This window comes from Camellia sinensis, chromosome 7, assembly GCF_055761805.1.
Source record: "Camellia sinensis isolate YWXY chromosome 7, ASM5576180v1, whole genome shotgun sequence".
Taxonomy (NCBI): Eukaryota; Viridiplantae; Streptophyta; class Magnoliopsida; order Ericales; family Theaceae; genus Camellia; species Camellia sinensis.
This window is the reverse complement of record NC_138967.1, coordinates 62,072,042-62,094,875: the sequence shown is the minus strand read 5'-3', so window position 1 is coordinate 62,094,875 and position 22,834 is coordinate 62,072,042. Positions and strand designations below refer to the sequence as shown.

The window sequence follows — 22,834 nt, the reverse complement described above, 5'->3', positions numbered from 1 at the left end:
TTACTTGTTTGCCTAGGATTGGTGTTGTGCAAGCTCTCTCTTTTTCTTCCTTCTCATTCCAAAAGCTCACTCTTGCTCTATTCTGCCATTCTCTAGCCAAACTATGTGTGTGTGTGTGTGTGACGTGCAAAAATGTTAGGGGAGAGGTTCTATTTATAGAAAAATTATGGTGAAAAGTCTAAATGCCCTTGGTTGGAATTGCATGAAAAGAATTTGTATTTGATTGGAATGGAATGGAATGGAGGTAAATTAAGAAGGTTAATTATGGTTTAAAATATGATTTAGTCCTAGTTTGGTCAAAATAGAACTAGATTGAAAACTAGTACAAACACTTCTCCATGATTTAGGGATTTAGTCAAAATTCCTTCATGAAATCAATCATCTATGTTCCAAAAAGTACACAACAAGGAATTCTCCCTAGGGTAGCCGGCCATGTGCATGAGGTTTTGAGGGCATTTTTCTTTTTGTTTTATGTACAAATTCATATATATAAGTGTCGATTTTGTGTACAAAAAGATTTGATGAGAAAAAGGTACGACTTTACATATATATATACATATGTACTTGAATTGGGGCTAAAGTGTCATTCAATTGAAGTGTGAGGACTAGGGCTCAAATTTATGAATTAGAATATCTAATTTAAATGTAGAATTTATTTAAATTAGGGTTAGGAAAAACAATTCAATTTAAGTCACTAAACTTTGAATTGAAAGATGAATAATTGAACGAAACGATGAAACTTAAAAGTTAAGGTTTTGAGTGATCAATCTATAATTAGATGGTTAATTAATTAGTATTAGGTGATAGAAATGATTACTAAACTACCGAGGTCGATTAGGGTTTGTACGGGTTCGTTCGCGATGCATTTTCAATTCTAGGGTTAAGTTTGCGATTAAACGAGGGATTAAGAGCTTTTATTCTAATAATTCAAAAAGTGAAGGCCTTAATAGAATTTACAAAGATTAGGGGTCTCACAATCCATTGCTCTATCAGCATTTAGTGGCTTTCATATAATTTTTTTTTTTTCCGTTCATGAGTAACCCCTTCGGCATTCTACCAATTTCTCGACAGGGGGTCCAATGTATATGGGTTGGTGAAATGATTATGGGAATGGTTTGATTATGGGGGAAGCTAGAAAAAAGAAAACAAGAAGAGAAAATGAGAAGAAGAAAAGGAAAAGAAGAGGAGGTGCTAATGGCCGGGATGAAAGGAATAGAGAGAAATAATTGAATGGCATTGTTTACAAATTTGAAGATGTGGCGGGGCTATTTTTGTTTTAAAAATAGTGTTACTCTCCCTACAAGCACGTGACTCTTGCAATGTGTTATCTTGAATAGATAAGTTAATTGTGCATTTTAGTCCACAAACCATATAGGGTTATATGGTCATTTCCAAACATTAAGGGATAAATTGAACATGACCCAAACCACAAGGAGTAAATTGAAGTTTGCCCTAATAATAATGATAAAAGTTATACTAATAATAATAGTAATAAATGTGGCCAAGTTCATTATTTAAAAATGGTTTATGGTTTGATTCAACAACCATAATTGATAGTTCACAACCAATTAAATTAGATTTGGCCACAGTTGATAGAATGTTCAAAGAATTGAGATATGCAATAAATTTATTTATTTATTTGGCTGATTTTAGTGACTCCCAAAATCCATTCCTTACTCCAGGTTAGTGAGCACTCACTAACACTACGTTTGGAGTGTGGGATAAGAAGATGAAAGAAATGACTGTGATCTAAAATTTAAGTGAGAAAGAAAAAAAAATTTTTATTTTCCCTCTAAACTATATCTATTTAATCAATTTCACACAAATGTTTTTGATATTGTCAATTTATCCCTTCACCTATTTAAATCGTGATCAATTTGTCACCGTCCGTCACATTTAAGTAGAACAAGTTTTAAAAAAAAAAAAAATACATTTTAGCCTCAAATTTCAAATTGTAGATCCAAATTCACTCATTCTCTTTTTCTCTCTCACCCAAACCACCCTTTCTCTTGTATCGCCCCCGCCACCACCAACCATCCTAAAAACTAAGAAAATTCATCAAATAGAAAATATCTTTCGATTCACAAACAATTATACATAATAATGAAACTCACTAATTTATATTCAGTAAATCTAAATAAACTAATTCAATTCAATTAATTTTCAAATCTGTTTAATTGATACATATATATACGTACGTCAAGAAATTCTTTTTTTTTCTAGATACATATAGCAAATTTTCATTTTGATTTCTAACAAAGAACAAAAACCCAATTCAACTAAAATATTTGACTTAATAGAGCCATTTTCTAAAAGTGACACCTTCTGATATTGAAATTGCTTCATAAAATTTGAGTAATTGCTTAAGCCATGTAACATGTGTGGATTTGATGGAGGTGGATTAGTGAAAAACTGCATTTTACGCTTTAACAAAACTATTTTTTTAATCTAGGTTTGAAGGTTTTGGATCCTGAACACTTCATGTTGTTGGTGATGAAATTTGGTGGTGGTTTGTGGTTAAGAAGATGATGTATCTAGAGTGTGTGGTGGCGGTGGCGACTAATGATGGTAATGGTGTGGTGGTGAAGGTTGTTTGGTTGAGAGATGAGAGCGGGTAGTTTGGGTGTGAGAGGAAACTAGAAATGGTGAGTTTGGATCTATAATTTGAAATTAAGGGTCAAACTGTAATGTTTTTAACTTTTTCGATTTGCATATGACGACAAGGGGCAAATTAATCATGATTTAAATAGGTGAGGTGGTAAATTAACAATATCAAAAGTTCGAGAATGAAATTGATTAGAGGGATATAGTTTAGCGATAAAAATGAAATTTCCTCAACAAAAAAAAGAAGAAGTGTAGCTACATTTTCACATTATCACGTTTAGATAAGTAGGAAAGTAAAACATATAAGACATATATAAACAAGATTTATTTATTTTTCTTTAAGGTAGGAAAGTAAAACATATAAGAGAGATATAAACAAGATTTATTTATTTTTCTTTAAGGGATAATCTCAGTATTATAAATATTTCATAATTAATGGACATGTTCCTTACTAAATCTTACCACTTTTGGTAAAAAATAAAAAAGAGACTTATGTGTAGGTACTAACAGGTAGACTTGTTGTCCAATAATTCCTATGATAATTAATAGAATTTCCATCATACATGTAGCACTTGTGCCCTTCAAAGTTTTTGGGAAGTGCATTTGAATCCTTTATTTTATTTTGAGAATTTTTAGTGTTGTTATATCTTAGTTTTGGAGGAATACAAATCAATTTAAACTTGTTAGGATTGCTTGTTCATGCTTGTTTACGTTGAAAAGTTGCTTGGGAACTTAAAAATCTTATTCTGGGTCGACACCGGTCTTGGAGGTGTCAACACCTTCCTTTTGTTGTTGGCCACAAGGGTCGACACCGGTCTGGAAAGGGTCGACCCTTGTCCAGAATTTGCTGCTTGTTTTTTTGTGTCGACACCAGTATGGGAAGGGTCGACACCTTGCCTGTTGCACTCTTTGCTTTTCTATTTGAAGGGTCAACCACTATGCCCGACGGGTTGACACCTGCGTATAATTTTCATCTTTTTGGGTTGGTTTGGGCCCTACTTTTTGGGGGTTTTTGACTTGTCCTTTTTATTTGACTTTAGGGCAATTCTCTATTACTATAAATAGACCCAATCCACTTTCCTCTCATTACTTTTCCTCCTCTTTTCCTCTCAAACTGTGATTTCTTTCTTCTCTCTCTAAAACTTGACTTTTCGCACCTAGATCTCTAGATCTACTCACCTTGAGTGATCTTTTCACCATGGTCCTTTGAGATTAAGTGTAGAGCTTATCAAGAGCTTCGTTTTGATCCAAGTAGAAGTTGGTTTCGACAACTTTGGAGTTTCAACCTTGTTTTGTTCATTTTCTCTTCTAAGCTTGAGATAGGGATTTTCTTTGAGTTATATATATGTCAACAATGCCTAATGCAACACATGCAAAAATGCAACTAAGATAGGCTCGACTATTCTAAGATGTCATGTGAATGCAACTAGATAACATGTATTCATATTGGTATTGAAATACAATGCAGTTTGTATGATGCGTCGAGCCGGTGCATGCAAAACAGATGAATGATACACGCATGCGAAGCATAAGGATGCTAATTGAAAATGACCCTAAACTAATCATCGAAAGCGGTTAAGTAAAAGGGAGAAAGAAATGGGGTTGGAAGACATGCATCACACACACGCACACTTATTACAACAATACGCCCTCTCGACGGAGGGAGAAGACATGCATCACACACACGCACACTTATTACAACAATACGCCCTCTCGACGGAGGGTTCAAATAATAAGCTAACTAGCTAATCTAAGCTAATTAAACTAATTATTACAAAACGAAGCTAATTAACTAACAAGTTAACTAATTACAAACACAAATGAATAGCTAAGTGCATTAACTACTTAAGTGCATAACCAAATAGTTAACTAGCTAAGCAAAGTAGTTAAAAGGAGCCTCGGAGCGAGAAGTGCATGCATGCTCGGTCGCCTCATTCGGAAATCCATTACTATGCCCCAACTTGCCTCTGTTTGCATTTGATTTGAGAATACTGCACAAACCTCCAGATAGCTTCTACTCCAACATGGGAACCTCCATGAAGGCTGCCGACCAGAAAATGGTGGTGTAGACCACCTCAACATGCTGCAGACCAGAAAAAGTGGTCACCTAGCTACTTTTTCTGGTCTACCGACCAGAAAATTCTGCCAAGCTCCAATTTGCTGCAATAGAGAACAAAAGGGGCACAACAGTGTATTTGCAAGGTATGTGTGCACAACCACCCTCCCTATCATTTCTTAAGCTCAAGGGAGTGCGGTTCTCGACTCTCGGGCCACCAACCGAGCATTGCAATGCACGATGGCCGAGAAGCCAAGTTTGCACAATTCAATGCCAATGAATGCACAAATAGCACATAAGGGCCTTAACCTCTATCACGCATGATCAAGAGGGTCGGCGACCGAGAAATGAGGCATGTTTTATCACTTCAAGTATGAAATGTCCCTCGTTTCTCGTGTTTGGATCAATGCCCGATCCAAACACAATGCAATGCGACAACATACAAGCAACAATGCAATGGCATGCACAAGATTCCAACATATGAACAATGCATGCATGGCAAGTTTAGAAGCTTAAGGCATCAAAGCTAGGAAAGAGCCTCTCACAAGAGGCATGCAATACAATGCTCAATGGACTTAAACCGAATATGGGCTGATCTAATTCATGCCAAAAAAGTGGCCAAAATACTCTGAAATGATGGCATGAAATGCAAGATAATGCATGCTCAGGCATTGGCCCATCAACTAAGCATAAGAGCACAACTCTCAAATATGATTAAGAAGTGACAACTTGGAAGTATGACAACACTATATGCTCTGAAATCATGTATGAAATGATGCCAAACCACTCAAACAATCACAAGTATAGCATCCTAGAGGGCCTAAGGCACAACGCTACTAAAGGGGACTGCACAAGAGGTATGCAATACATGGCACAAATGATAGAACCAACCATAGACAGAGCTCAAGTAGGTCAAACAAAGACCAAAACATGTTGAGATGGGAGCTCAAAAGCCTAGGCATGCATGCATACAAGTTAGGCCATAAGTGAGGCACAAAGGCATAACCCTTAAAAGCACTCAAAGAGTGAAAGAAGTGAGAACATGGCAATAATATATGCTCTGAAATATCAAGTTAAATGATGCTAAATCATGCACATGGCTCAAGCAATGCATGCTAGTGGACTCAAAACACAAAGCTAGTGAACAAGAATGCGCTATGGCTATACAAAGCAAGGCATGCATGACCCAAAACACTTAAATCAGACCTAGAGAATGCTAAAACATGGCCAAAAGCTTGCTGGAGTAGAGCCAAAAACATGCTAGAATGATGGTCCAAAGCATGATGCATGTTAGGCTAGCAAGGAGGATTGCATTACAAGTACATGAAGCATGCAACAAGCGATCAAACCAACCCAAAACAGAGCTAAGGCATGCTGAAATAAGGTCTAAGACATGCTAAGACAGAGCCAAAACATGCTAGAAAGACATGCTAAAACCTTAAGCATACAAGGCTAGTTTGCAAGGATTACACTACAAGTGTATAAAGCATGCAAGGGTGGCCTAAACCAAGCCAAAACAGAGGTATGCCATACTGAAATAAGGCCAAAAAAAGGCTGAGATGGAACCAAAACAAGCTTAACAAACATGCTACTTTGATAAGCCACCAACACAAGCATACAAGAGAAGAGGAGGGAGGGACAACCCCCTCCTATTTGGGGCCTCAAAACACCCTTTCCACCATTGAAATTCCTCTTGAATTTAGTGGTGAAGAGGCCAAATAAAGGTGATCACAAAGGCCTAAAGTGATGGCACAAAACAAGGCAAAACAAGGCACACAAGAGGGTAGAACACCCTCAACACCAAAGAGACCTTAAACAAACATTTCAAACACTTGAAAATGAAGCTTTTTGCAGTTGAAAGTTAGGCCTAAAACATCATGCAAATAGGGCCAAAGACTTAATCAAAGACAAAGCTTTAAAGATGATAGAGTCCCACCCTTGAAGAAACACAGCAAATCAGCAACTTCTGAGGCAAAACCAAGCTTTTGAGCTTCAAACAAACCTCCAAGAACCTTAGCTCAAGAATGAAGGTGTTTCACTATGTGTTTAGGGCAAAAGTATGAACAAATCTCACTTTTAGGCACCAAACAACACAAATATGGAGAGAGAGGGAGAAATATAGAGATAAAAGTATATGTATAGCTCTATGCAAATTTCTGAACCTGAGACAAGAGGGAGGAGGCTCCCTTTTATAGAAAACCATGCCTTAAGCTTGTTTGAAAAGCTAGAGGCTCCAAGCAATCCCTCCATACACGTGTATGGAGGATGCTATCTGTGCTCACCAACTGTCCCAGCTGGCACCAAAATATCTGCAGAAAAAGCAAAAAAGCTGCCGACCAGTTACAGTGGTCGGCCGACCACCTCAACTGGTCGGTCGACCAGAAAAAGTGGTCTGCAAGGAGAACAACTGGTTGGCAAGGGGGGAAAGATGGTCTACACAAAGAGAGGAAGGTGGTGGCATGGCTGCCGACCATTTTAGGTGGTCCACAGACCACCAAGACCAGTTGGCCGACCAAAGAACTGGTTGGCAAGGAAGAGAAGTGGTCTACAGGGGGAGAAACAGGTCTACACCCCTGTTCCACTCTCCGGGCAAGGGTAGCAAGGTTTGGTTCAAAACCAAACCAAAAATGAAGCAAAACAAAAGTTCGTGGGACAAGGCACGCAGCCTGAAGCTTCAAAAACTAGTCTACGAGCACAAAAAGTGGTCTACGACCACAAAAGGTGGTCTATAGGCCTCTGTTTCCCTCTAGGCAAAGGCAAGAAGGCGTGGTCCAAAAACCAGGCCAAGAAGAGAACGTTAAGAGGTTCCAAGACAAGGCGTTCGGCCGAAGGCTCCGAAAATTAAAAACTAGCCTACAAGAGGGAAAAGTAGTCTACGACTACGAAAAGTGGCCTACAGGCCTCTCTCTCCCTCCAGGCAAGGTCAACAAGTCATGGTCCACCAACTAAGCCAAAACACAAAGAGTTCAGAGGCCCGGAGGCAAGGCACTCAGCCGAAAACTCCAGAAACTCGAAACGAGCACAAACATGCGCGATCATCGAGCGCTCAATCGATGACATCTGAGTCTTAAGGTCAGTCAAAAATAGGGTGTCTACAGATACATTTGATGCTTTTAAGCCCTTAGTCCTTAAAATCCAAAATGAATAGGGTGTTTCTATTGGGCGTATCATAAGAATCCGAACTGATCATGGTCATAAGTTTGAAAACAGTTCGTTCTCGAATTTTTGTGATATGCATGGTATTAAGCATGAATTTTATGCACCGATTACTCCACAACAAAATGGAGTTGTTGAGAGGGAGAACAGAGTTGTTCAAGAGATGGCTAGGGTCATGCTCCTTAGTAAGAAAGTTCTTCCAAAGTTTTGGGCTGAAGCCTTAAATACTGTTGCTTATGTCATAAATCGTGTGTATTTAAGGCCCAACACTTTACAAACTCCATATGAATTATGGAAGAGATTGAAACCTAATGTAAAATACTTCAAAACTTTTGGGAGTAAATGTTACATTTTCAAAGATAGAGAAACTTTGGGCAAATTTGACTCCCAAAGTGATGAAAGTATTTTTCTAGGGTATTCAACCACTAGTAGAGCTTTTCGTGTCTGTAACCTGCGAACCATATCTTTAATGGAATAGATCAATGTGGTTATAGATGACACAGGTTCTCCTACTTCAGCAATAAATGAGGAAGAAAGTGGTGAGTCTCCAATCTTGGAAACTGAACCACAAAGTCAAAGAGAAGCTGGGGTCCAAGCACAAGAAGTTGAGACAACAGCAATTTCTCAGCTAAGTCAAAGTCCAAAGAGTGCACAAAGAGACACCGCTTCTGATGCTTCTATCACCACAAGTCCAGAGTTCAAACCATCAGCAAGGGTGAAACTGAATCATCCAGCTCAACAGGTCATTGGAAGTGTCTCGGATCAAATGAAAACCCGAAGACAAATTCGGGAGGAGGTATCTCTTATGTGTTATGTTTCATTAATTGAACCTAAGAATATAAAAGAGTCCTTACTAGATGATAGCTGGGTCAATGCCATGCATGAAGAATTAGATCAATTTGAACGCAACAATGTTTGGACTCTTGTTCCCAGACTTAGAGACATGAATGTAATAGGTACCAAGGGGATCTTTAAGAATAAATCTGATGAGAATGGTACTGTAGTTAGAAATAAAGCTAGGTTAGTTGCTCAAGGCTATACTCAAGTAGAGGGTGTTGACTATGATGAGACGTTTGCCCCAGTTGCACGTCTCGAATTTATTCGTATTTTACTTGGTGTTGCATGCTTTCTTGGTTTCAAATTGTTTCATATGGATATGGAAAGTGTCTTTTTGAATGGGTACTTGAAAGAAGAGTCTTATATTGAGCAACCAAAAGGGTTTGAGGACCCGAAATGTCCAAACCATATCTACAAGTTATACAAGGCTTTGTATGGGTTGAAACAAGCCCCTCAGGCTTGGTATGATAGACTTACTACCTTTCTTCTTGATAATGATTTTCAAAGGGGTAGTGCGGACAAGACTTTATTTGTGAAGCTTACTGTAGACCGCCCCGAGAACTCCGCTCTCCGTGCGTGAGGGCGCGGATCGTTTTGTTCTTGGCTACTACAGGTCGGACTCCTGTCACGGCTCTAAATCTAATCTCACAAAGTGCAATGTAAGACTGATAAATCACCAAAGAGTCCAAATCCGGCAAATCATTTTGGAAAACTGATTTTTATAAAGAAGTGCCAAACATGGACTGCTTTGCCAGGTACAGAGTCGTCACCTAAATGTTTTATTTTGGAAAAATTTAGGAAACCCTGACTCGTGCCTAAGGCCACGTGTCTATCATCACCAAAGTTTTCTTGGCTCGGGAACTTGTGTACAAGAGGGGAAGGTCATGTAATGAGCACCCCCGCTCGCCCGATCAAAGATCGGCCTCTATTGACATGATATGTTGTTTTTGAAAACACATGTGTTCTTATTCCGGTTATTAACCTAGAATTACTATGTGATGCGCGCAACATAGGAGTATAGACTAGATCGCCTAAGTTGGAACAAAACATTTCATGTTCGTTTGTTGAAAACGGTTTGAAAATTGCTACTCGCAAGTAGGCTAAGTCACGGATTTCAATGAATTGTTCCAATTCAAGCAATCCAACCTTCATCCATAGGCATTCATGCAGTTAAACACCTAAGCAGTTACCCTCATGGCAAGCATGCTAACATGGCAACACTTACAAACATGCAAGGATGCTAAAGCATAAACACTCACAGTGTACTTTGAGCCAAAATAGAGAACTATTTAGAAATCATGCATGATCCTAGTTCATGTTAAGATGGCTAATGCAACACATGCAAAATGCAGTTAAAATAGGCTCGACTATTCTAAGATGGCATGTGAAATGCAACTTGGTAACATGTATTCAAATTGGAATTGAAATACAATGCAATTAGTATGATGCGCTGAGCCCGGTGCATGCAAAATAGATGAATGATGCACGCATGCAAGCTTAAGGATGCTAATTGAAACATGCCCTAAAACTAACCATCAAAAGCTGGTAAGTAAAAGGGAGAAAGAAGTGGAGGTTGGAAGACATGCATCACACACACGCACGCTTATTACAACAATTGTGCCCTCTCGACGGGGGGTCCGAATAAGAAGCTAACTAGGTAACCTAAGCTAATTAAACTAATTATTACATCACAAAACTAATTAACTAACAAGCTAACTAATTAAGTACAAAACGAAGCTAATTAACTAACAAGTTAATTAACTAGTTATTACAACACAAATAAGCAGCTAAACGCATTAACTACTTAAATACAGAACCAAATCATAAACTAGCCAAGCGAATTATCTAAGTAAAACAGTAAAAAGGGGTCCTCAGAGGGGGAAAAGTGCATACATGCTCGGTCGCCTCGTTTGGAAATCCATCGCGATGCCCCAACTTGCCTCTGTTTTCAATTGTTCTCAGAACCTTGCACCAAGCTCCAGATAGCTTCCAACTAACCTTGGGGACCTGTAGGAGTATTGCCGAGCACCTGGGGGTGTTGCCAGCCACTGGCCGACCACTTACCATTGCTGCAGACTAGAAAAAATGGTCGGCCAGCTAGTTTTTCTGGTTGGCTGACCAGTTTTTGCTGCACTTCTCCAGTTTGTTGCAACAGAGGACAAGAAAGGGCATGGCAATGTATTTGCAACATATGTGTGCACAACCACCCTCCCTATCATTTCATGAGCTCAAGGGAGTGCGGTTCTCGACCCTTGGGCCACCAATCATGCATCTCGATGTATGATGGCCGAGAAGCCAAGATTGCACGAATCAATGTGAAATGAATGCACACATAACACATAAATGCCTTAACCTCTATCATGATTGGTCAAGAGGGTCGGTGACCGAGGATTGAGGCACGTTTTATCACTTCAAGTATGAAACGTCTCTCATTTCTCGTGTTCGGATTAACACCTAACCCAAACAAATGCAACATAACTACATGGCATACTCAATGCAATGTAACATGGCATATGCAATGTAACATGGCATACACAATGCAAACAATAACATAGCATACACAATGCAATGTAACATGAGCATGCTATCAATGATAATGGCATGCATACTCAATGCAATGCAACATAAGCAACCTACCAATGCTAATGTCATGCACACTCAATGCAAAGCAACATAAGCAACCTATCAATGCTAATGGCAAGCATACACAATGCAAGGCAACATAAGCATGCAAATAATCATGAAAACAATCATGTTCAATGGACTTAAACAAAAAATGGACAGACCTTAATCATGCCCAAATCAGTGGCCATGATGCTAAAAAAGATGGCATAAAATGCAAGACATGTATGCTCATGCATTGGCCTATCAACTAGGCCTAAGAGCACAACTCTCAAACACAGTGAAGAAGTGATAAACATGAAAGTGTGACAACACTACATGCTCTCAAATTAGGTATGAAATGATGCCAAATCATTCAAACAATATAAGCATAGCATGCTAGGGTCCTAAAGCATGAAAACTAACAAAGAGGACTACCCTAGAGACATGCAATACATGGCACAAATGCATGAACCAGCCACAAACAAAGCTCAAGTAGGTCAAAACAAAAACCAAATCATGCTAAGATGGGAGCTCAAAAGTCTAGACATGCAAGCATACAAGCTAGGCCATAAGCTAGGCAACAATGTATAACCCTTAAAGGCATTCAAAGCATGAAAGAAGTGGGAACGTAGCAATGCTACAAGCTCTGAAATATCATGATAAATAATGCCAAATCATACACACGATGCAAATGAAGCATGCAATGGTGCTCAAAACTCAAAGCTAGCATAGGCACTTGCACTATAGCTATACAAAACATGAAGCATATGGTCAAGGAAACCCAAAACAGTCCTAGAATATGTCAAAGTGAGTCTAAAACATGCATGTAAGGAAGTCAAAACAAGCTAGCATGAAGGGCATAAGACATGATGCATACAAGGCCAAAAGGGAAGATTACAGTACACCTACTAAGACCAAGCATGAGATGGCTTCGCCAACAAAAATCAGAGTTATATCATGGCGAAATAACCCCCAAAACACACTAAAATGATAGCTCGCAGGCTTAGGCATGAAGGCATGCACAATGACTCATTCCTAGGCGTAAAGGACCAACCCTCCAAAGCATCAAAAGAGTGAAAGATGTGAATGCATGAGCATGAAACATGCACTGAAATCACATAACAAATGATGCCAAATCATTCAAATAGCCCAAATAATGCATGCTAGTGGACTCTCAACACACAAAGCTAACAAGCTAGAATGAACCATAGCTATATAAAGTAATGCATGCATGACCAAAACAACACAAATCAGAGCTAGAGCATGCTAAAACATGGACAAAAGTTTCTTAGAGTCAAGCCAAAAATATGTTAGAATGATGGTCTAAAGCATGATACACATTAGGCTAGTTTATGGAATTGCATTACAAGTGCATGGAGCATGCATGGGGCTATCAAACCAAACCTTAATAGAGGTATATCATGGCAAAAAAAACACCAAGAACATGCTGAGATGGACTCAAAACAAGCTAGAATGACATGCTACTTCGTGAAGCACACAAAGCTAGTTTGTAAGGTTTACCCTACAAATGTATAAAGCATGCAAGGGATGACCAAACCAAGTCAAAATAGTGGTATGCCATGTCAAAATAACCCCAAATACATGCTAAGATGGAGCCAACATAAGCTTAGCAAACATGCTCAAACATGAGACAAATGAAGCAAGCATATAAAATACAAGGAGAGGGATGACCCTCTCCTATTTAGGACCTCAAAACACCATTTCCACCACTGAAATTCCATTGAGTTTCAATGGTGAGAAGTCCAAACAAGGTGGTCTCAATAGCTTAAAAGGATGGCACAAAAACAAGGCCAAACAAGGCCTAAAGGGGGGTAGACTACCCCCAACACAAAAGAGGCCTTAAACAAACATGTTAGGCCTTAAAAAATAGAACTTTTTGCAGTAGAAAGTCAAGCCAAAAACAGCATGCAAATAGGTTCAAAAGCTTAAACCAAAATAAGGGTTTTACGGGTTAGAAGCTCACCCTTGAAGAACACCTTTAAAGCTGCAACTCCTGCACTCTTTTTGAACCAAAACCAATCCAAAGACTCCAAAACCAACCTCAAAGATCCTCAGCAACAAGAGTATGGTGTTTGAGTGTGTGTTTGTGTGCAATAGTATGGAAAAACTACACTTTCAAGCACAAATATAGAGCAAGCAAGAAGATATAGAGACAATGATGTATGTATAGCTCATGTAAAATTTTCTGAACCTAAGGCATGAGGGGGAAGGCTCCCCTTATATAGAAAAATATGCAACAAACTTGTTGGACAAGCTTTAGGCCTAAAAGCCATCCCTCCATACACGTGTATGGAGAATGGTTTTTGTGCCCTCTATCTATTACAGCTGGCTAAAAATATCTCCAAAAAGGTGATGGAAAGCTGCCGACCACTTGAAGTGGTCGGCCAGCTACTTATAGTGGTCGGTCAACCACCACAATTGGTCTGCTAGGAAAAAAAGTGGTCGGCCATGGGGGGGAGGTGGTATGCACACTGAAAGCAAGGCAATGGTGTGGTGGCCGACCACTATTGGTGGTCCAAAGACCAAGAAAACCAGTTGGCCAACCAAAAAAGTGGTTGAAAGGCAGGAAAAGTGGTCTCCAAGGGGAAGAACTAGTCGTCCACCCTTATTTCACTCTCCAAGCAAGGAAAACAAGGTTTGTACCAAAAACAAACCAAAAAGGATGCAAGACAAGAGTCCGGGACGCAAGGCACGCAGCCGGGAGCCTCGAAAACTAGTCTACGAGCACCGAACGGTCCATGAGGGAAAAGTAGTCTACGACCACAAAAAGTGGTCACCCAGAACACAGTGTTCCTCAAGGCAAGGTCAACAAGGCATGGTTCAAAAACCAATCCAAATGGAGAACGTTAAGCGGTCTCGAGACAAGGCGCGCGGTCGAAGGCCCTGAAAATCGGAAACTAGTCTCCAAACGAGAAAAGTGGTCTACGACCACAAAAAGGTGGTCTACAAGACCTCTCTCTTCCTCCAGGGAAGAGAAACAAGGCTTGGTCCACAAACCGAGCCAAAGCACAAAGAGTTCAGAGGCCCGGAGGCAAGGCACTCAGCCGAAAACTCTGGAAACTCAAAATGCGCACAATATGCACTATCATCGAGCGCTCAATCGATGACGTCTGAGTCTTAAGGTCGGTCAAAAATGGGGTGTCTACACATACTAAGTCTCATATTCTTGTTGCTCAGATTTATGTTGATGATATTGTGTTTGGATCCACTGCTGATCATCTTGTGAAATATTTTTCGGATTGCATGACACATGAGTTTGAGATAAGCATAATGGGAGAGTTGTCTTATTTCTTAGGTCTTCAAATTAAATAGTCTTCCTCAGGTATGTTTCTTTCTCAGACTAAGTATGCCAAAAACCTTACGTCTAAGTTTGGTCTCGAGTCGGCCAAACATACTCGCACTCCCATGAGCACCAGTCTTTACCTTTCCAAAGATTCCCCTAGTACTGATGTTGATCCTACCCTTTATAGGAGTATGATAGGGAGTCTCTTGTACCTCACAGCCAATCGTCTTGACATTGCTTTTAGTGTAGGTGTTTGTGCCCATTACCAAGCCTGTCCTAAAGAGTCTCATCTGATTGCTATCAAACGCATCATCAAGTATGTGAATGAGACATTGGGTTATGGGATTTGGTTCACGACCGACATTATAGTTGAAATCACTAGTTTTTCTGATGCCGGCTGGGTAGGGTGTGCTGATGATTGTAAGAGCACATCTGGGGGGTGTTTTTACCTTGGGAATAATCTGGTTACCTGGCATAGCAAAAAGCAAAATGCCATTTCTCTTTTGACCACTGAGGCTGAGTACATTGTTGCAGGGAGTTGTTGTGCACAAATGTTGTGGATAAAGCAAATGCTTTATGATTATGGAATAGACCAGAACACTCTCACTCTTTTCTGTGATAACATAAGTGCCATTAGTATTTTTAAAAATCCTGTTCAACACTCTCGTACCAAACACATTGATATTCGTCATCATTTTATTCGAGAGTTAGTGGAAGAAGGCCTTGTTGTTCTTGAACATGTACCCACTGAGCGTCAAAAAGCTGATATTTTTACAAAATCCCTTGATCTTCTTAGGTTTAAGTTCCTTAGAAAGACCCTGGGTGTAATGCTCAGTTACTAGGGTGTTACCTGTTACCTGTTACTTGAGTGGGTGCGAGTGATTGCTTTTATGTGTACTCGGATGCTATAATCTCATATTCATTGATTCCTGTCATCCCTGCATTTAGGCTCATATGAACACCTCTCATACTGCTTGCAAGATTTCATTCTTCTTTGTTCATAGCTCATTCTGAATGCCCATGTTCATTGACTTCATGATCTCATTCTGTACACATCCTTGAGTTAAATTGTTGTAGGAGTTTATGCACAAGTGATCAAAGTTCTCTATGGACCACTTAGTGTTTCCTATTCATTCTCAAAGGAATTGACTTATACTAGCATATCATGGGTGATGTTGAGTCTCTTAACCATCTACCATCATTTTTCACTTTCACGGTTCATCTCTTAGTTCATTTAAGTCTGGGCATTAGGAAAAGGCTACCTTAAAGGCACCAACCAGGCTATCCTTACTAATTTCATGCTTCTCTGGTTTGGTCTCCATACTCTTGAGCGTGCATGCCACCAGTGAGTGTCCACAGAAAAGAAAAGTTATGAAAGAAAAAAAAAAAAATGGGTCTCATTGATTGAGGGGGAGCCTCCTCATTTACTTAACAAATACCTCGTGATTCCTAGTAACTTAACTTTTCTCTATGATGTTTAGTTACTCTTGTTGGAGGTCCAATCATCCAATCACTATGAGGAGTAACTCTAGTTCTGTGGCCTCTTAAGGATTGTACACATACACTCTCAGTATGTGAGCTCTCATGTTTGTTTTTGAGTTGTGAATTCTCATGTTGCTTATGCTCATTGATCAATTTTTATCGGCTTTGCTAATGATTTTGTGGTCAATAATGTCAAAAATTTGCAAGTTTACAGGCTTCATGTTTTGTGGATTATCTCATCTTAGTGACACATACTTGCTATTGTGCTCACTTTCTTTTGTTTTAGGCCCCACTTGGTAGTGTGAGCTATTTTTAAACTACTCAGAAAGGTGTTTTTTGGTCATTGTTGTTTTTTCTCATCCACTCGAGCGAACTTCCTAGCACTCGAGCGCTTTTTCACTTCATCCAGCACTTTTGCAGCATGCTCGAGATTCTGAGAGCAGGTATTTAATGCTCGAGCGTTCTTTTCTTCACTCAAGTAGCGGGACGCGCATAAATGAACCCGCTCGAGCGTTGTGTCTCCCGCTTGAGCGGAATGCCCTAGTATAAATTCCTTCACTGTCGTTTCAGACTCTTTTTTTTCCCATTTTTTGCGAGTGTCTTTCTCTCTCTCACCTAGGGCTTTGATTGCAACTTCTTTGGGCTTTGATTTGGTCATCCTCTTTCGATTTCCTCCTTTGATTCATCTTTGGTAAGTCTTTCATTGCTATTTTTAGTTTTTTCCTTTGCTCGCTCTTTCTTTCTGGTGGATTTGGGGTTGGGTTGGTTTTTTTCTCTTTGGTTTGGTTTGTGCTTAGTTCTTGGTTCTTGCACTTGATTCACACATTTTCACAGAGTTTCTTAGGCTTATTGGTGAGATTGGGCTTGTTTTGATTCATGGTGCACTTGTTTTCATACTTCTCTCTTTGTCAAGTTTTTTTTTATTTTTTTTTGGGGGGGGGGTCATGTGTGCTTCTTTGTTGCTATTGAGTTATTGTGATGATCTTGTTTTTTCATGATTTATGCTCTATAGGATTATGCATTTGAAATGTGGTTTTACATCTCTGTGTATTGCTATTTTTTATTGTATTATTGTCTAATTGATTTTTGGTTACTAATGTTTTTTTTCTTAACTATTTTGGGTTTGGATGGGGGGGTATTCAGTTTGGTTAGTGTTCTTTTTGACCCTATGTTAGCCATGCCCACTGTCAACCGTCGAAAGTCTACAGTGTCTTGTCCCTTGTTTAACCCCGATAGATTTCCCTCTGCCATTAAAGCGAAGTCATTTGGAGAGTCCTTCGAGTATAGGATAGTTCATCTCGAACACCATGTCCAGCCAAATACTTTCGAGTCCATTTCTATTCATCCATTGTTTGATCCATTAGGAGGTGACTTAGTTTTGTCCTTCTCCGGCCTCCAAAACCTTGATTAGGTTTGCGAGTTTTATTGTAACATTGAGAGTAATGATGATATTGGCCCCTCCTTCCAGTCTTGGGTTCGTTCTAAGTTTATCTCTGTTACACTTGATCTTATTAGAGAGCTCCTAGGCATTGATTGAGTTTTTCCGGAGCATTATCCTTTTCCTATTCACCCCATATGTGATTTTAACGAGGTGGAATCTACCTTGTGTGGCGCGCCTTGTAATTGGGTCAAGGGCACTTTGATTAAACAGTTTGAACTCCTTCCCAAGTTTCGACTGCTTAATCTTATTGTCTATGCAAATATCATCATCGCCACTCATTCTTCTGAAATCAATCAAGAACAAGGGTTTGTTTTATTCTGTATTGCTCGCCATCTCTCCATTAATCTTGCCAACCTTATCCTTCCAAAAATGATAGTCGTTTCTGGGAACAAACAGCTAGGGTTGCCCTATGGTTGTTTGATCAACCGACTTTTGTCTCGTCTTGAGGGCTCGGTCTTCGAGGACGATGACTATGCCACCCCTATGAAACCCCTTACTAAGAAAACTGTTTCTCAGAGTCGAGCTCATGTTAAGGGGAAGTCTTCTCAGGCTGGTCCTTCTACAGGTGATGAGGATATTCTAGCCGAGAAGGCAGAGAATGATGCAGCAACAACTGCTGCAGAGGAGGCTGATGATCATCCCAGGACCTTTCATGGCCAGCTTCGCCATTTTGAGGAGTCCGTGACTCAGCGGCTGAATCACCTCACTGCTCGCCTTGATGCCTTTGGCCTTCTGGAGCAGTCCGCCGCCCAGACTACTCTACAGGTTGCTCAGATCATCTCCTTGCTTCAGTTATAGTAGCCTTATCCACCTTCAGGTGATTCTTGACTCTCTCTTTCTTGGACTGTTTTGTTTGACTCCCAGCTAAAAAGCGGGAGAATTTTAACATTATTCTTTTGGTACAATTGGTTTTAAATTCTTTTGGTTCTTTTGGTACAGTTGGTTTTATTTGGTACAGTTGGCTGTTGTGTTTTTGGAACTGATGCAGTGGAACTGATATTTATTTTAGAACTGTTATAGATATTTTAGAACTGCTAGTGTTTTGGAATTGAATAGAACTGATACATTGGCTATTTTGTTTGTTATTCATCTCTATTATGTTTTATTATCTTATTGAGTTCCACATTTTTTGTTTTTATGTGGTATGTTGATCGTTGTTTCACAGGCGAATGGTGGACTGTTCTAAATTGTTCAAATTGAACCTATTTGTGTTGTTGTAGCGTTGTTTTTTTTGTGTCCGATAGGTTGTGTTAGTGAGTGTGTCTAGTGCGTGTGTTGCTAGGAAAAATTGTTAGAAAATTTTTGTCTGGGAATTAACAAAGGAAGAGATTGTTAGCTCCCTACTTGTTGCCAATTCCATGAACAAACTCTGTTTCATAGAGTTGTTATCTTTCCTTGTTTTTGGTCTTCCCGTTCAAGCGAGAACATTTGCGCTCGAGCGGAGTTTGCACAATCTCAGTAGTTGGGCGTGTCTGCACAAATACTAGGAAGTATGTTTTTGCACTCGAGCGTGGGTTCTAGTGCTCAAGCGGAGATCTGTTTAATAGCACGCATGTTTAAGTGACTCTGCTCGAGTGGCAAGTTCTGCACTCGAGTGGGGTACGCGGCCCCTGTTTTCTATATATATGTGTTTAAGTTTTTTTTTAGGGTTAAGTCTCCTAGATCTGTTTTGGGAGGTCTAGGGTTTTGTTTTGGGGCTTGGTTGCTAGTTTTTCTTGATGTTTGATTGAGTTTTGAACTCATGTTCTTATAAGCACACATCAAGGAGTTTGTTTGATTTTCTTTAAAAAGTATTCTTCTTCAGTGGATTCCGAAGATTCAAGCACAGAGTAATCGAAGGAGTTTGATGCTGTGTGTAGTCGTTGATTCGACAACGAATGTTGTGGATTCAACATCAATCTAATCAATTCCAAGACGAAGGTTGCGGTGAAAGATATAAAGAAGATTTGAAGACAAATTAGAAGCATTTGGGTAATTTGTTTGGCATCTTTGTAATCTTTCTTTCTTCAGTAGTGGATTGATTTGTGGCGTTTCGTCCATGGTTTTTTTTTTTTATCACAATTGGAGGTGCTCCAATTGTGGTTTTTCCATGTAAAAATCGTTTGTGTCGATTTATTGTTTCAGAAACAACAATCTAAATCACATTCGTACGTGCTTGATGATTTAGATTGTTATTTTTAGTTGTTTGGGAATTGGTGCAATTAATTCTTGATCTAATCACGAATCACTTAGGTTTTTCAATTGGTATCAGAGCGGGTCACTCTTTGTTTTTCAATATAAACCTTGACCATTTTCCCCTTCCTCACATGTTGTTCTTTCCCTTGATGAGAGAAAATAGAAGCAAGTAAACCATAGTTCATGGTTCATCCTTGAAAGATGAACAAGAAAACAAGTTAAACATAATGACAAATTCAATTAATCTTGTCTATCTATATCTATAAATTCACAGCCTCTTTGCCATCCTAGATCTATCACCCTCCTTTCAATTTGCTTCAATTAAAATGGGCACTCACTTTTCCCTTGTAACAATGGCCATCATGGCCTTGGCTTCCACATTTGCCTCTGCTTCTGACCCAAGTCCTCTACAAGATTTGTGTGTTGCTATCAATGATTCCAAATTTGTTAGTATACTATAGGCTTATATTTATCTCCTAACTTTGTTACTTCAAAAGTACATGTTTAGTGTCATTTGGGTTATCGACATTTTAATTGTGTCAATTTCATTTTCAAAGTATTAAATGTGCTAGCTTAAGTCGCCAGTATTCATTGCTAGAATAAGTAGTATTTCTAGAATAAACAATTACACTTTTTGGTCCTTAAAATATACACTTTGCTTCATTTCGATCTGTAACATTTTAATTGTTTAAGTTTTATAAGAGGTAGGTTTTCATTTTATTAGATGTCATCATGTAACATTATTAAAAGTTTATTAGTTTATATAACTTCTTATTTCTTTCACCTAACACTTACTGAAGCGCATCTTCATTTCCTTTTCATGTAGCTTTCGTGAATGGTAAGTTTTACAATGTCCCAAAGCTCGCCAAAGACGATGATTTCTTCTTTCTAGCCTTCTTACTCCTCGAAATACATCAAACCTAGTTGGGTCAACTGTCACTCTTGTAAACGTCATGAAAATCCCAAGCCTCAACACTTTTGGCATCTCCTTAGCTCGTATTGACTTTGCACCATATGGCCTCAACGCACCCCACACACACTCTCACAGAATTGAAATCCTTGTGATCTTGGAGGGTACCCTATACATATGTCGACTTCGTAACTTCCAATCTAGAAAATCATCTCTTCACTAAGGTCTTGTACCCAGGAGATGTTTTTGTTTTCCCGGAAGGTCTCATTCAGTTTCAGTTTAACAAGGGAGAGACTAATGCAGTGGCTATTGGTGGCCTGAGTTGCCAAAACACTAGTGTTATTACTGTTGCAAATGCAGAATTTGGGTCGAGTCCTTAGATTTATGATGATGTACTTACCAAGGCTTTCCAAGTGGACAAGAAAGTGGTGGACTATCTTCAAGCTCAATTTTGGTGGCCCAACAACTAGAGAAATAAATGGAGAACAAAATCCATGAATCTATTTTTTTGTTAAATTTTAAACACATATAATTTAATATATCATAAATAGGTGATTGGTTACGAACGAATTCCTTAGAATTTTTTTTTTCTTGTAATTTTAAGATAACAATTTTTTTTTTTTTTAAATTGTACTCTCTCTTTCTCTTTTATATAGTGGGTGTTTGAAATTTGATTTTCCTGTTGACTTATTTTTATTTTCAGTGAAATTTTAAAAAATATTAAAAACACCTTTAAGTTTTCCGATTCTAATTGATGAGACGAATTGAAAAATTTTAAAAATTCCAACAAAAGACAAAAATAAGTACAAGATGGATTTTTATTTATTTATTTATTTTTTCAAAACACCCTCTTTAGCCACTTGTATTGAAAACATGACCTACTAATTACTTTTAATGGAAATGTCCTCGATTTAATTTTTTTGTAGATTTAATGGACAAAAGAATATATAAATTAAATTAATGAACAACTTTGTCCTTCATTAAAGAACTAATTAACTCTCATATCCATCTCTCTCTCTCTCCAAATCTTTACCATCTCCACCGTCCGTCGATCATCTCTTATTGTCTCCATCATAGAACTTCGATGATTGCTATATTTGAACCTTACAACGATTGTTTGGATCGAAATTTGCGATTGAGTCATACAAGAGATGTATATTTCATTTGTTATTTGGATGAAAGAGTAAATAATTGTTAAAGATTTTTTTCATGTGAGATTGGAGATTGAACAAAGTGTATTTCGTTTATTATGATTATTATTTATTGAATATAATTGAATAATGGCGTTTTTGTTTGTTCTTAGATTAACTTTACTTTGGTTTGTTCTAATAATATGTCGCTACCAGTTTGATTGTTGATACTCCGTTTTATATTAGTAGTAAAATTGTATTCTATTAACAGTGTCATTTCATTGTTTTGCTGTGAATCAGAGTAAATTTTTATTGTGAGACGGAGTAAAATTTTATTGTTGATGTTAGTTTCGAAAGTAAAAATTTCAATATTTTTTTTGGGGTAAGAATTTCACGGTCAATATTAATTTTGTTTGATAGATTTTGACGAGAGGATTCTAAAAATATTAATTTTATGAAAAAGCAACATCTAATTTTAAAGTTGTATCATTTTAAAGTTTGAAATATCAAACTAGTCACTAAGGATATTTTGGAAATAGTGGTGTGTGTTGGCCTTCTCAAGAAAAAATTTCTGTGCTTGACTGTAATCCATGAAAGTTTTATTATGATGAAATTTTGACCAAATTTTCCACCAAAAATATTACTTTTGTGGCTTATTTTAGCTTCTTTATTTTTTATTTTATTTTATTTTATTTTTTTTGAATTTTTCTTTAAAAAAATTTACTTTTAAGATTGGTCTACGTAATATTTTTTGACTTATTTTGAATTTTGAATTTTTTTTTTTTGGAATTTTCTAAAAAAAATAACATTTTAGATTTGTTTACACAAAACAAACTAGAAAAGCAACAAAATTTAACATAATTTTTTTAAAAAAAGGTTACCTACAAAAACAAAAACAATTTTTTTTTTTATAAAAAAAATGTGACTTATTTGGAAGTTCCAAACAACCACATAATCATAATCAGAATATCTATGCTTTAGAAAATTCATTTAGTACCCCTACATTTCACAGTATTTATAAGATGTATAACAGATGGCCCTATAGTTTTATGATAATCACTTATTATTATGATCTATTTCATCAATATTTTACAATATATAATGAGATGTTCTCCAACTGTTTCACATTCTAGTT

General features: G+C 38.1%; 1 pseudogene; it reads left to right on the top strand.

Annotated features, from left to right (window-relative positions):
* The first annotated feature begins 17,853 nt into the window (after positions 1–17,853).
* Positions 17,854–21,319, top strand: LOC114321598 (germin-like protein subfamily 1 member 13; annotated as a pseudogene).
* The last annotated feature ends 1,515 nt before the right edge of the window (positions 21,320–22,834 follow it).